The sequence below is a fragment of the Nicotiana tomentosiformis genome, chromosome 7, assembly GCF_000390325.3.
Source record: "Nicotiana tomentosiformis chromosome 7, ASM39032v3, whole genome shotgun sequence".
NCBI lineage: Eukaryota > Viridiplantae > Streptophyta > Magnoliopsida > Solanales > Solanaceae > Nicotiana > Nicotiana tomentosiformis.
Window position 1 is genome coordinate 97,125,466 of NC_090818.1, and position 9,857 is coordinate 97,135,322.

Here is a 9,857-nt window from a genome sequence, read left to right on the forward strand (position 1 = left end):
AAAATAGGCAGTTTAATATTTAATATGCTAAATGTCAAATAACAATTAAAACACATAATTCAAATAGCATGTAACAATTAATGCAGGAATTCAAGAATTAATATTTGACAAAGAATAGGAGAGAAATAATTATTATAATAATTAATTTATGATTTATAACAATTTATGATTTTTCAAGTAAGCAGGCAACCAATTAATTTGACAATGTATAGATACTCGTCACCTCGCCTATACGTCGTTCACATGCATTTCACATAACAAATAATTTAAGGGTTCTATTCCCTCAAGTCAAGGTTATCCACGGTACTTACCTCACTTTGCAAATTTCAATTAATTATTCAACCACATCTTTTCCTTTTAAATTTGCCTCCGAAAGTTTCAAATCTATTCACAAACAATTCGATATATTCAATACTAATCATAGGAATTAATTCCATATGAATTTACAAATTTTTCGGATTAAAATCTAAAATTTATTTAAATATTCGACAGTGGGACCCACACCTCAAATCCCAGAAAAACTCGTGAAATCCGAACACATGTTCCGCTACGAGTTCAACCATACAAAAATTATCCAATTCTGATATCAAATGGACTTTCAAATCTAAATTTTTCGTTTTTTGAAGATTTTAGAAAAATCTGATTTTTCTTCCATAAATTCACGGATTCATGATATAAACGAGTATGGAATCATGAAATATAATCAATATAAGATAAGGAACACTTACCCCAATGTTTCCCGTGAAAATCACCCAAAAATTCGCCTTAACCGAGCTCAAAACGACCAAACCGTGAAAATAATATCGGACTATTCGATATATACAATGCCCAGGCATTTTCGCACCTGCGGTGCCTGGGCTCGCACCTGCGAGCTCACATCTGCGAGAAAAATCCCGCATCTGCGAAATGGGGCTGCCAGGCGAGGCCTCGCACCTGCGGAGGAAAAGTGCGCACCTGCGCTGCCTTCGCTTCTGCGATTCTTTTGTCCGCTTTTGCGGACACGCGGGTGTGTGCAGGTTTTCGCATCTGCGGAATTTTGCCCATCCATGCCCGGGTGCATCTGCGATCGAAGGCTCGGTTCTGCGAGCTCGCACCTGCGGTCAAAAATCCGCAGGTGCGATTATAACAGAAGGCAAAATTTTAAATTTTGCTTAAGTCCAATTCTTGATCCTATTTCAATCCGTATCACTCTCGGGGTACTCGAGACCCCGTACAAATATACCAACAAGTTTAATAAAATAATACGGGCCTACTCGGGGTCTCGTATCATGTCAAACAACGCTGGAATTACAATTCACACCCCGATTCGAACTTTGAGTTTTAAACTTTTCAATTTGCAAATCTCATGCCAAAACATATTAAATGAATCCGGAATGATTTCAAATTTGGCACACAAGTCATAAATGACATAACAGAGCTGTTTAAATTTTCAGAACCGGATTTCGGCTTCGATATCAAAAAATCAACTCCGTGGTCAAACTTGGAATCTTTAGCCTTTAAATTGCTAGTTCCGTTAAATGGTCATAATTTGAGATAAGGATCTCCAAATTAAATTCTGAGCATACGCCCATATTCCAAATCACGATACGAAGCTATCAGAACTGTCAAAATATTGATCCGGGTCCGTTTGCTAAAAATATTGACCAAAGTCAACTCAGTTGAGTTTTAAAGCTCTATTTCACATTTTATTCCATTTTTCACATGAAAACTTTCCGAAAAATTTTACGGACTGTGCACGCAAGTCGAGAAATAATAAATGGTATTTTTTGAGGTCTTAGAATACATAATTATTTATTAAATTTAAAGATTACATTTTGGGTTATCACATTTTTAGCCTTTTCATTGCCAATTATCAATTTCTTTAGGAGTTATAAGGCATACCTCTTCATTTTTAAATCTCTAAATGACCAAGAGAATTAAAATTTTAATTTGTGTTATTTGACAAATATTTGAAAGATCGTGGGAGAAGTACTTTTGTGTTATTTGATTATTTCATTATTGGGTCGTGGAAATAATAATAATTTTCATAAGGTATTCCTATAGAAGTCCTCGAAATCAGAATAACGCATCTAAGGGCTTCTATGGAATAATATTTTTTTTTTTCTTTTGTTAATCTAGCTAAAAAGGATCAACATTCATCATTTTAAGAAATTTATACTTTTTTAGTTATGCAATTTTTTAAATTTGTATATTCATTAATATATGGTACACATGCAAAGCACGTACTCTAACTAGTTATATTAAAAGCACAAAGGCCCTTATCGAAATATCATTAGCCTTTTTTGCCCTCTAAAAATAGAGTTTACAATGGACTAAATAAACATTTAATCATTTTCCAAGGATTAGAACTTTAAAATAAACTAAAGTTTTTACTTATTAGATCTTTTCTTATTTAAAATATATAAATAGTCCTAATATTTAAGTCTTTATTTGAATATTTTCCTTATTTCTACTAGGTAACATAACTATAATATATTTCATATTACTCTTCCTAATATGAATGGAAATATTAGATTTTTATGAATAAAAAGAAAACGTCTGTTATAAAATAAAGACCGTAAAGTAAAGACAAGTACAGAGAGAAACTGATATATTATTCAACTTCAAATTGGTGTACATAATGAATTGAAATCTCCTTTATTTATAAAAGAAATGAAGTTGTTGTGTAAGCTGCTACTGTAAACTGCTGTGTAAGCTACTACTCTAAGCTGTTGTGTAAGCTGCTTATAAGTTACTATTGTACCAGATATAAATAATCTTCTATCGGGGTAATATTTATCCATAATGGAGTACCGAAAGAATAAGCTTCTTAAGGAGGCTTATTTCCAATAGAGTACTAAATAGATAAATATATTTACGGCGGAGTCTCATATGGATAAGCTTCTTCAGGAAGCTTATTTACAATAGAGTATTAAATGAACATCTATAATATAATATATTTATAACACTCCCCCTTGGATGTTCATTAAAAGATAATGTGCCTCATTAAAACCTTACTAGGAAAAATCCTGTGGGAAAAAAATCCCAGTGAAGGAAAAAGAGTACACATATTTAGTAATATGCATAACTAGTTGTCTCATTAAAAACCTTATAAGAAAAACCCTGTGGGAAAAATCTTAGTAAGGGAAAAAGAGTATAGTGCGTATTTTACTCCCCCTGATAAAAATCTTGTTTCAAATATTTGAGTCTCCGCATTCCAATCTTGTATACCATCTTCTCAAAAGTTGAAGTTGGCAAAGATTTAGTGAACAAATCTGTCGGATTGTCACTTGGACGGATTTGTTGCACATTAATATCACCATTTTTTCTGAAGATCATGTGTGTAGAATAATTTTGGTGAAATGTGCTTCGTTCTATCTCCTTTTATTATCACGGCCCAAAACTTTCACCTGTCGTGATGGCGCCTATCTCAATACTAGGCAAGTCGACAATCTCAATAAACTCCCATATCTTTTATGTTTAAAAACAAAATGATTAAATTCAGCGGAAAAAAATTCAGAATTACATATATAAACACTCCCAAAACCCGGTGTCACTGAGTACATGAGCATCTAATATGAATACAAGTCTGGAAATACGGTCCATAATAGTCTAAGACTAAATACAGTAAATAAGAAGGTAGGGAAGGAGAGGCAAGGTCTGTGAAATACAACAGTTACCTTGGAATCTCTGAAAAGTCAACCGTGCGAAAGAATCAACACCCGCTATATCCCGAAATACCTGGATCTGCACACGAAGTGCAGGGTGTAGTATGATTACAACCAACTCAGCAAGTAACAATAATAAATAAAGAACTGAAGATAGTGACGAGCTACACAATTATAGTTCGCTTTCAGTAATTCCAGCAAAGAATAGACATGCTTTCAAATCCAGCAGTTTAAGTCAAATCAATTTTATGCAGTTCAAGTTCATATAATCCGGATATAAAATCTTTCAGAGAATTTCACAACAATGACAGATAGCAACTAAGTGCAATAACAAATGAAAAGCAAGTACAACCCCTCAGGCAACAGTCACTCAACTCGTCATAACAGCTCAACCACTCAGCTCTCAGCTCTCATCCCTCAGCACTCACACTCAATGGGTACCCATGCTCACTGGGGGTGTACAGACTCCGGAGGGGCTCCTACAGCCCAAGCGCTATGATCTGCACGGACAACTCACGTACTGCACGGACAACTTACGTACCATAATATAAATATCTGGATTGCACGGTCAACTCACGTGCTGCACGGCCAACTCACGTGCTATAGTATAATATAAGAATCCGCACGGCCAACTCACGTGTTGTACGACCAACTCACGTGCTATAGTATAATATAAGGATCTGCACGGACAACTCACGTGCTGCACAACCAACTCACGTGCTATAGTATAATATCTCACAGTCAGGCCCTCGGCCTCGCTCGGTCATAAAGCTCTCCAGTCTCTCGGGCTCTCAACAATCATGAAATCAGCCCAAACAACAATGATATGATACATCAATAATGAACAATAGAGACTAATATAAAATAATCAAGTAAACTGTGACTGAGTACAAAACAATAATTTAAGCAGATAATTCAACATGTACACGACCTATGTGGGTCCCAACAGTACCAACATATAGCCTAAACATGGTTTCTATTTAAATTTCCACAACACATAGAGAGCACATAGCTAACAACAAGTTATTCAACTTTACAGTCTCACGGGACGGATCAAGTCACAATTTCCTCGGTGCACGCCCACACGCCCGTCACCTAGCATGTGCGTCACCTCCAAAGAAATCACACGATACCAATTTCCGGGGTTTCATACGCTCAGAACCAGATTTAAAACTGTTACTTACCTTAGAGCGTAAATTTCTTTACTCTGCTATGCCTTTGCCTCGCAAATCAGCCTCTGAATGCCTCGAATCTAATCACAAATAATTTGTTTCAGTCAATAAAATTTATTGAAATTAATTCTATATGAAAATATAATTTTTCCATAAAAATTCGAATTTTAACTCCAAAAAATAATCGTCCGTGGGGTCCACATCTCGAAACCTGACAAAAGTTACAAAATCCAAAAGCCCATTCAACCACGAGTCTACCCATACCAATTTTACCAAAATCCGACCTCAACTCGACCCTCAAATCTACAAATCTTATTTCCAAATTTCTAAGTTCAAATCTCCGATTTACACCTCAAAATCATATAATCTAGTTGGATTATTCGATGATAATTCAATATTATGGAGTAGAAATGATCACAAGGAACTTAACTCAAGTTATCCTTGAAAATCTATCAAAAATCGCCTCTACTCAAGCTCCAATTTGTCAAAAATGGCGAATGGGACGAAGTCCCGGCTTTATAATTCTGCCTAGACAACCCTCGACCCTGGGCCTTCAATCGTGTTCCTCGATCCCGGGCCTCGATCCTGGGCCTCGATTCTGACCTCAATCCTGGCTCGATCATGGTCCTCGACCCTGGCCTTCGATCTTGCCTTCAATCGTGGCTTCGATCCTGGGCCCTCGATCATGGCCCTCGACCCTGGTCTTCGATCCTGCCTTGATCGTGGCTTCGATCCTGGGCTCGATCATGGCCCTATTCTGGGCACGATTCAGGGCTTGATTCTGGGAGATTCTGGGCTCGATTTTTGGGCTCGATTCTGGGCGAAGGAATTTGCAGCAGATTGCAGCATCTATTTTAGTCCACTTTTTGATTCGTTAACCATCCGAAACTCACCCGAGGCCCTCGGGACCTCAATCAAATATACTAATAAGTCCTAAAATAGCATACGAACTTAGTCGAGTCTTCAAATAACATCCAACAACATTAAAAACCCGAATCACACATAGATTCAAGCCTAATGAACTTTGAAACTTTCCATTTCTACAAACAATGTCGAAACCTATCTAATCACGCCCGATTGACCTCAAATTTTGCACACAAGTCATAAATAATATAACGGAAGTATTTCAATTTTCAGAATCGGATTCCGACACTGATATAAAAAAGTCAACCCCCGGTCAAACTTCCCAAAATTCAACTTTCGGCATTTCAAGCCTAATTCCACTACGGACCTCCAAATAATTTTTCGGACATGCTCCTAAGTCCAAAATTACCATACGGAGCTATTGGAATCATCAGAATTAAATTCTGAGATCGTTTACATATAAGTCAATATCCGGTCAACTATTTCAACTTAAGCTTCCAACATAAAAATTCATTCTTCCAAGCTAACTTCGGAATACCTTAAAACCAAAACCAATAATTCACACAAGTCATAATACCTCGTAGGAAGTTATTCAAAACTTCAAATAGTTGAAAGGAGTATAAATGCTCAAAACGACTGGTCGAGTCGTCACATTTATAAATCCTCCCTTTAATTGGGCTATGCATACAACATTGTCTTCGTATAAAATTGTGGATCTTTTATCACATTCCAAACCACATTTTCCTTGAATAAAATGAATCACTGATCTCAACCATACGCATTCCCTACTTACTTCATGAATAGCTATTATCTTTTCTGGGGATATAAGTGGACCTATTCACCCACCAAGTAGGTCGTTTAGATATTTTATGGTCCTAATAAATGCATCTTCAAGATGGTCTCATGTGTGCCTACTATCATCTCGCAACCTGGCGTTTGCAAAGCTATTAGCCCAAATAATTCGATTAAGGAAACAATTCCCAAATTATCCTATAAAGGCTATTCGTCTTGATAATGCTGGAGAATTCTCATCTCAAGCTTTTGATGATTATTGTCTATCAGTTGGGATAAAAGTTGAACATCATGTAGCTTATGCTCATACTCAAAATGGCCTTGTAGAATCATTTATTAAACGTCTGCAATTGATAGCAAGACCACTATTTATGAAAATAAAATTATCCACTACTGTTTGGGGCCATGCTATCTTGCATGCAGCATCACTTATCCATCTCAGATCGACACATTATAATAAATATTCTTTGTCACAATTAGTTTTTAGTCATGAACCAGATATTGTCCATCTACGAATTTTTGGATGTGTTGTATATGTGCCAGTAGCACCACCACAACGCAGTAAGATGGGCCCACATAGAAGGTTAGGAATATATGTTGGGTTTGAATCACCCTCTATTATTCGCTATCTTGAACCATTGACGGGAGATTTATTTACTGCTCGATTTGCAGACAGTCGGTTTGATGAAACAAATTTCCCACAATTAGGGGGAGAGAAAAAGGAAATCAAAATAGAAATTATGTGGAAAGTTTTATCATTATCCCATTTTGATCCACGTACCCCTATATGTAATCGGTAGGTCCAGAAGATCATCCATTTATAAAATATAGCAAATCAAATACCAGACGCGTTTACTGATTTGAAAAGGATAATTAAGTCACATATCCCTGCAGAGAATGTGCCTATCCGAATTGATGTCCCAGCAGGACCATCTACTAGCATGAAAGCTAGTGAACCTAAAGCACGCCTGAAGCACGGTAGGCCTGAAGAGACCCAAGATCTGATTAGTTCTGAGATTCCTGAAGAAATCAATGAACCCGAGACTCAAGTGAGTGAGAAGCTTTTAATAAGTTCTACTGGTAAAGGGATTAATTTAAATCAATCTGAAATAGTGGTGGATAATATTTTTGCATATAATATTGCACTTAACATTATGCAAGATAGTGAGGATCTTGAACCCCGATATGTCGAAGAATGTCGACAAAGATCTGATTGGCCAAAATGGCAAGAGGCAATTCAATCAAAATTGAACGCACTTGCTAAAAGAGGTCTTTGGACCAGTAGTCCAAACACCTGCTGGTATAAAACCAGTTGGTCATAAATAGTTTTTTGTGCGAAAAAGGAATGATAAAAATAAAATTGAAAGATACAAAGCTCGCCTTGTCGCATAAGGATTCTCACAACGACCTGGAGTCGATTTTGATGAAACATATTCACCTGTTATGGATGCCATAACATTTCGATATCTCACCAGTTTAGCACTACATGAAAAGTTTGAAATACATCTAATGGATGTAGTTACAGCTTATCTGTACGGTTCACTTGATAATGAAATTTATATGAAAATCCTTGAAGGATTTAAAATGCCTAAAGCAAATTCAAATTCTCTAAAAATATATTCAATTATATAACAAAGATCTTTGTACGGTTTAAAGCAATTTAGGCGTATGTGGTATAATCGCCTTAGTGAATATTTGCTAAAAGAGGGTTACATAAATGGTGTTATTTGTCCATGTATTTTTATAAAGAAAATGGCATCAGAATTTGTTATACTTGCTGTTTATGTTGATGACATAAATCTTGTTGGAACTCCAGAAGAGCTCCAAAAGGCAATTGAATATCTTAAGAAAGAATATGAGATGAAAGATCTTGGAAAGACAAAACTTTGTCTTGGTCTGCAAATTGAACATTTAGCAGACGAGATCTTTATCCATCAATCTGCCTATACAGAAAGGGTCTTAAAACGCTTTTACATGGACAAAGCACACCCATTGCGTACACTAATGGTTGTTCGATAACTTGAAGTGAATAAGGATTTGTTCCGACCTCCATAAGAGGATGAGGAACTCCTTGGTCCCGAAATACCTTATCTTAGTACAATTGGTGCACTTATGTATCTTGCTAATGATACAAGGCCTAACATAGCATTTTCTGTTAATTTACTAGCAAAATATAGCTCTTCTCCTACACAAAGATATTGGAACGGGATTAAGCATATATTGCGATATTTAAAAGGAACACTTGATATGGGTTTATTTTATTCTAACAAAGGTAGTGCAGATCTTGTTGGTTATGCAGATGCAGGTTATTTATCTGATCCACATAAAGCTCGATCTCAAATCGGATACGTGTTTATATGTGGAGGTACTGTCATATCATGGCGCTCCACAAAGCAATTTATTGTTGCTACTTCTTCAAATCATGTTATACGTTCTAAAAAGGCAGGGGATTTAATACCAACCTTCATTGGTGATGGTCTAGTGATCATTTTGCCTTGATAACAAGCATCATAAGAAAATTCATTATTTGTAAGAATCTTCAGGTTCTTTAATGGATGCCCACTCGAATTTTCAGTAATTTGTCTCATCATTATTGATCCAGGATGGCCCAAACGGCCATGCCAAAGCACAAAAATATTTGAATCAGTAAACTTCTGGTTTACGATAGAGTGTGCTTCAACTGTACTAATCTTTGAATAGTATAAGCCAGAAGATAAAGTTGGTAACTTTTCTACAATGCACTTCTGGCCAGAAACATTCTTTGTAATATAAAGATATTCCATATTCATTTCATTTATCGTCTCAACATGATACCCATTTTAGCGGATATCTATAAAACTCAACAAGTTTCTTCGGGACTTGGAGGAGAATAATGCATTATCTATAATAAGTTTTGTTCCCTTAGACAGAAATATAGTGGCTCTTCCGGAGACTTCAATCAAACTTATATTACCAGAAAATGTTGAAACATTTGCTTTTTCCTTATGCAAATAAGAAAAGTATTTCTGATCTTTTAATATGGCATGAGTTGTTCCACTATCAATTACACAAATATCTTCATGATTGGTCTTTGATCCAAACATAATTTGAGGATTATCTATATTCTTCAAAATGACATAAACAAAATAAATATGATAGTAAACATCATTATCAAAGCATAACTTTCATTTATGTACAACAATTGCATACCCATACTATCTACTACAAACAACAAAAATTAAATTATTTATATTTCTACAGATTCATCACCGACCACATGACTTGTTTCTCCTTTCGGAAGTGCAAAGTAATCAGCTACATCCAAATGCATGAAGTCTATATTATCTTCAGAAATAAAATTTGCTTCAGCATTTTTCTCTATCTTCTTCAGGGAGGCTTGATA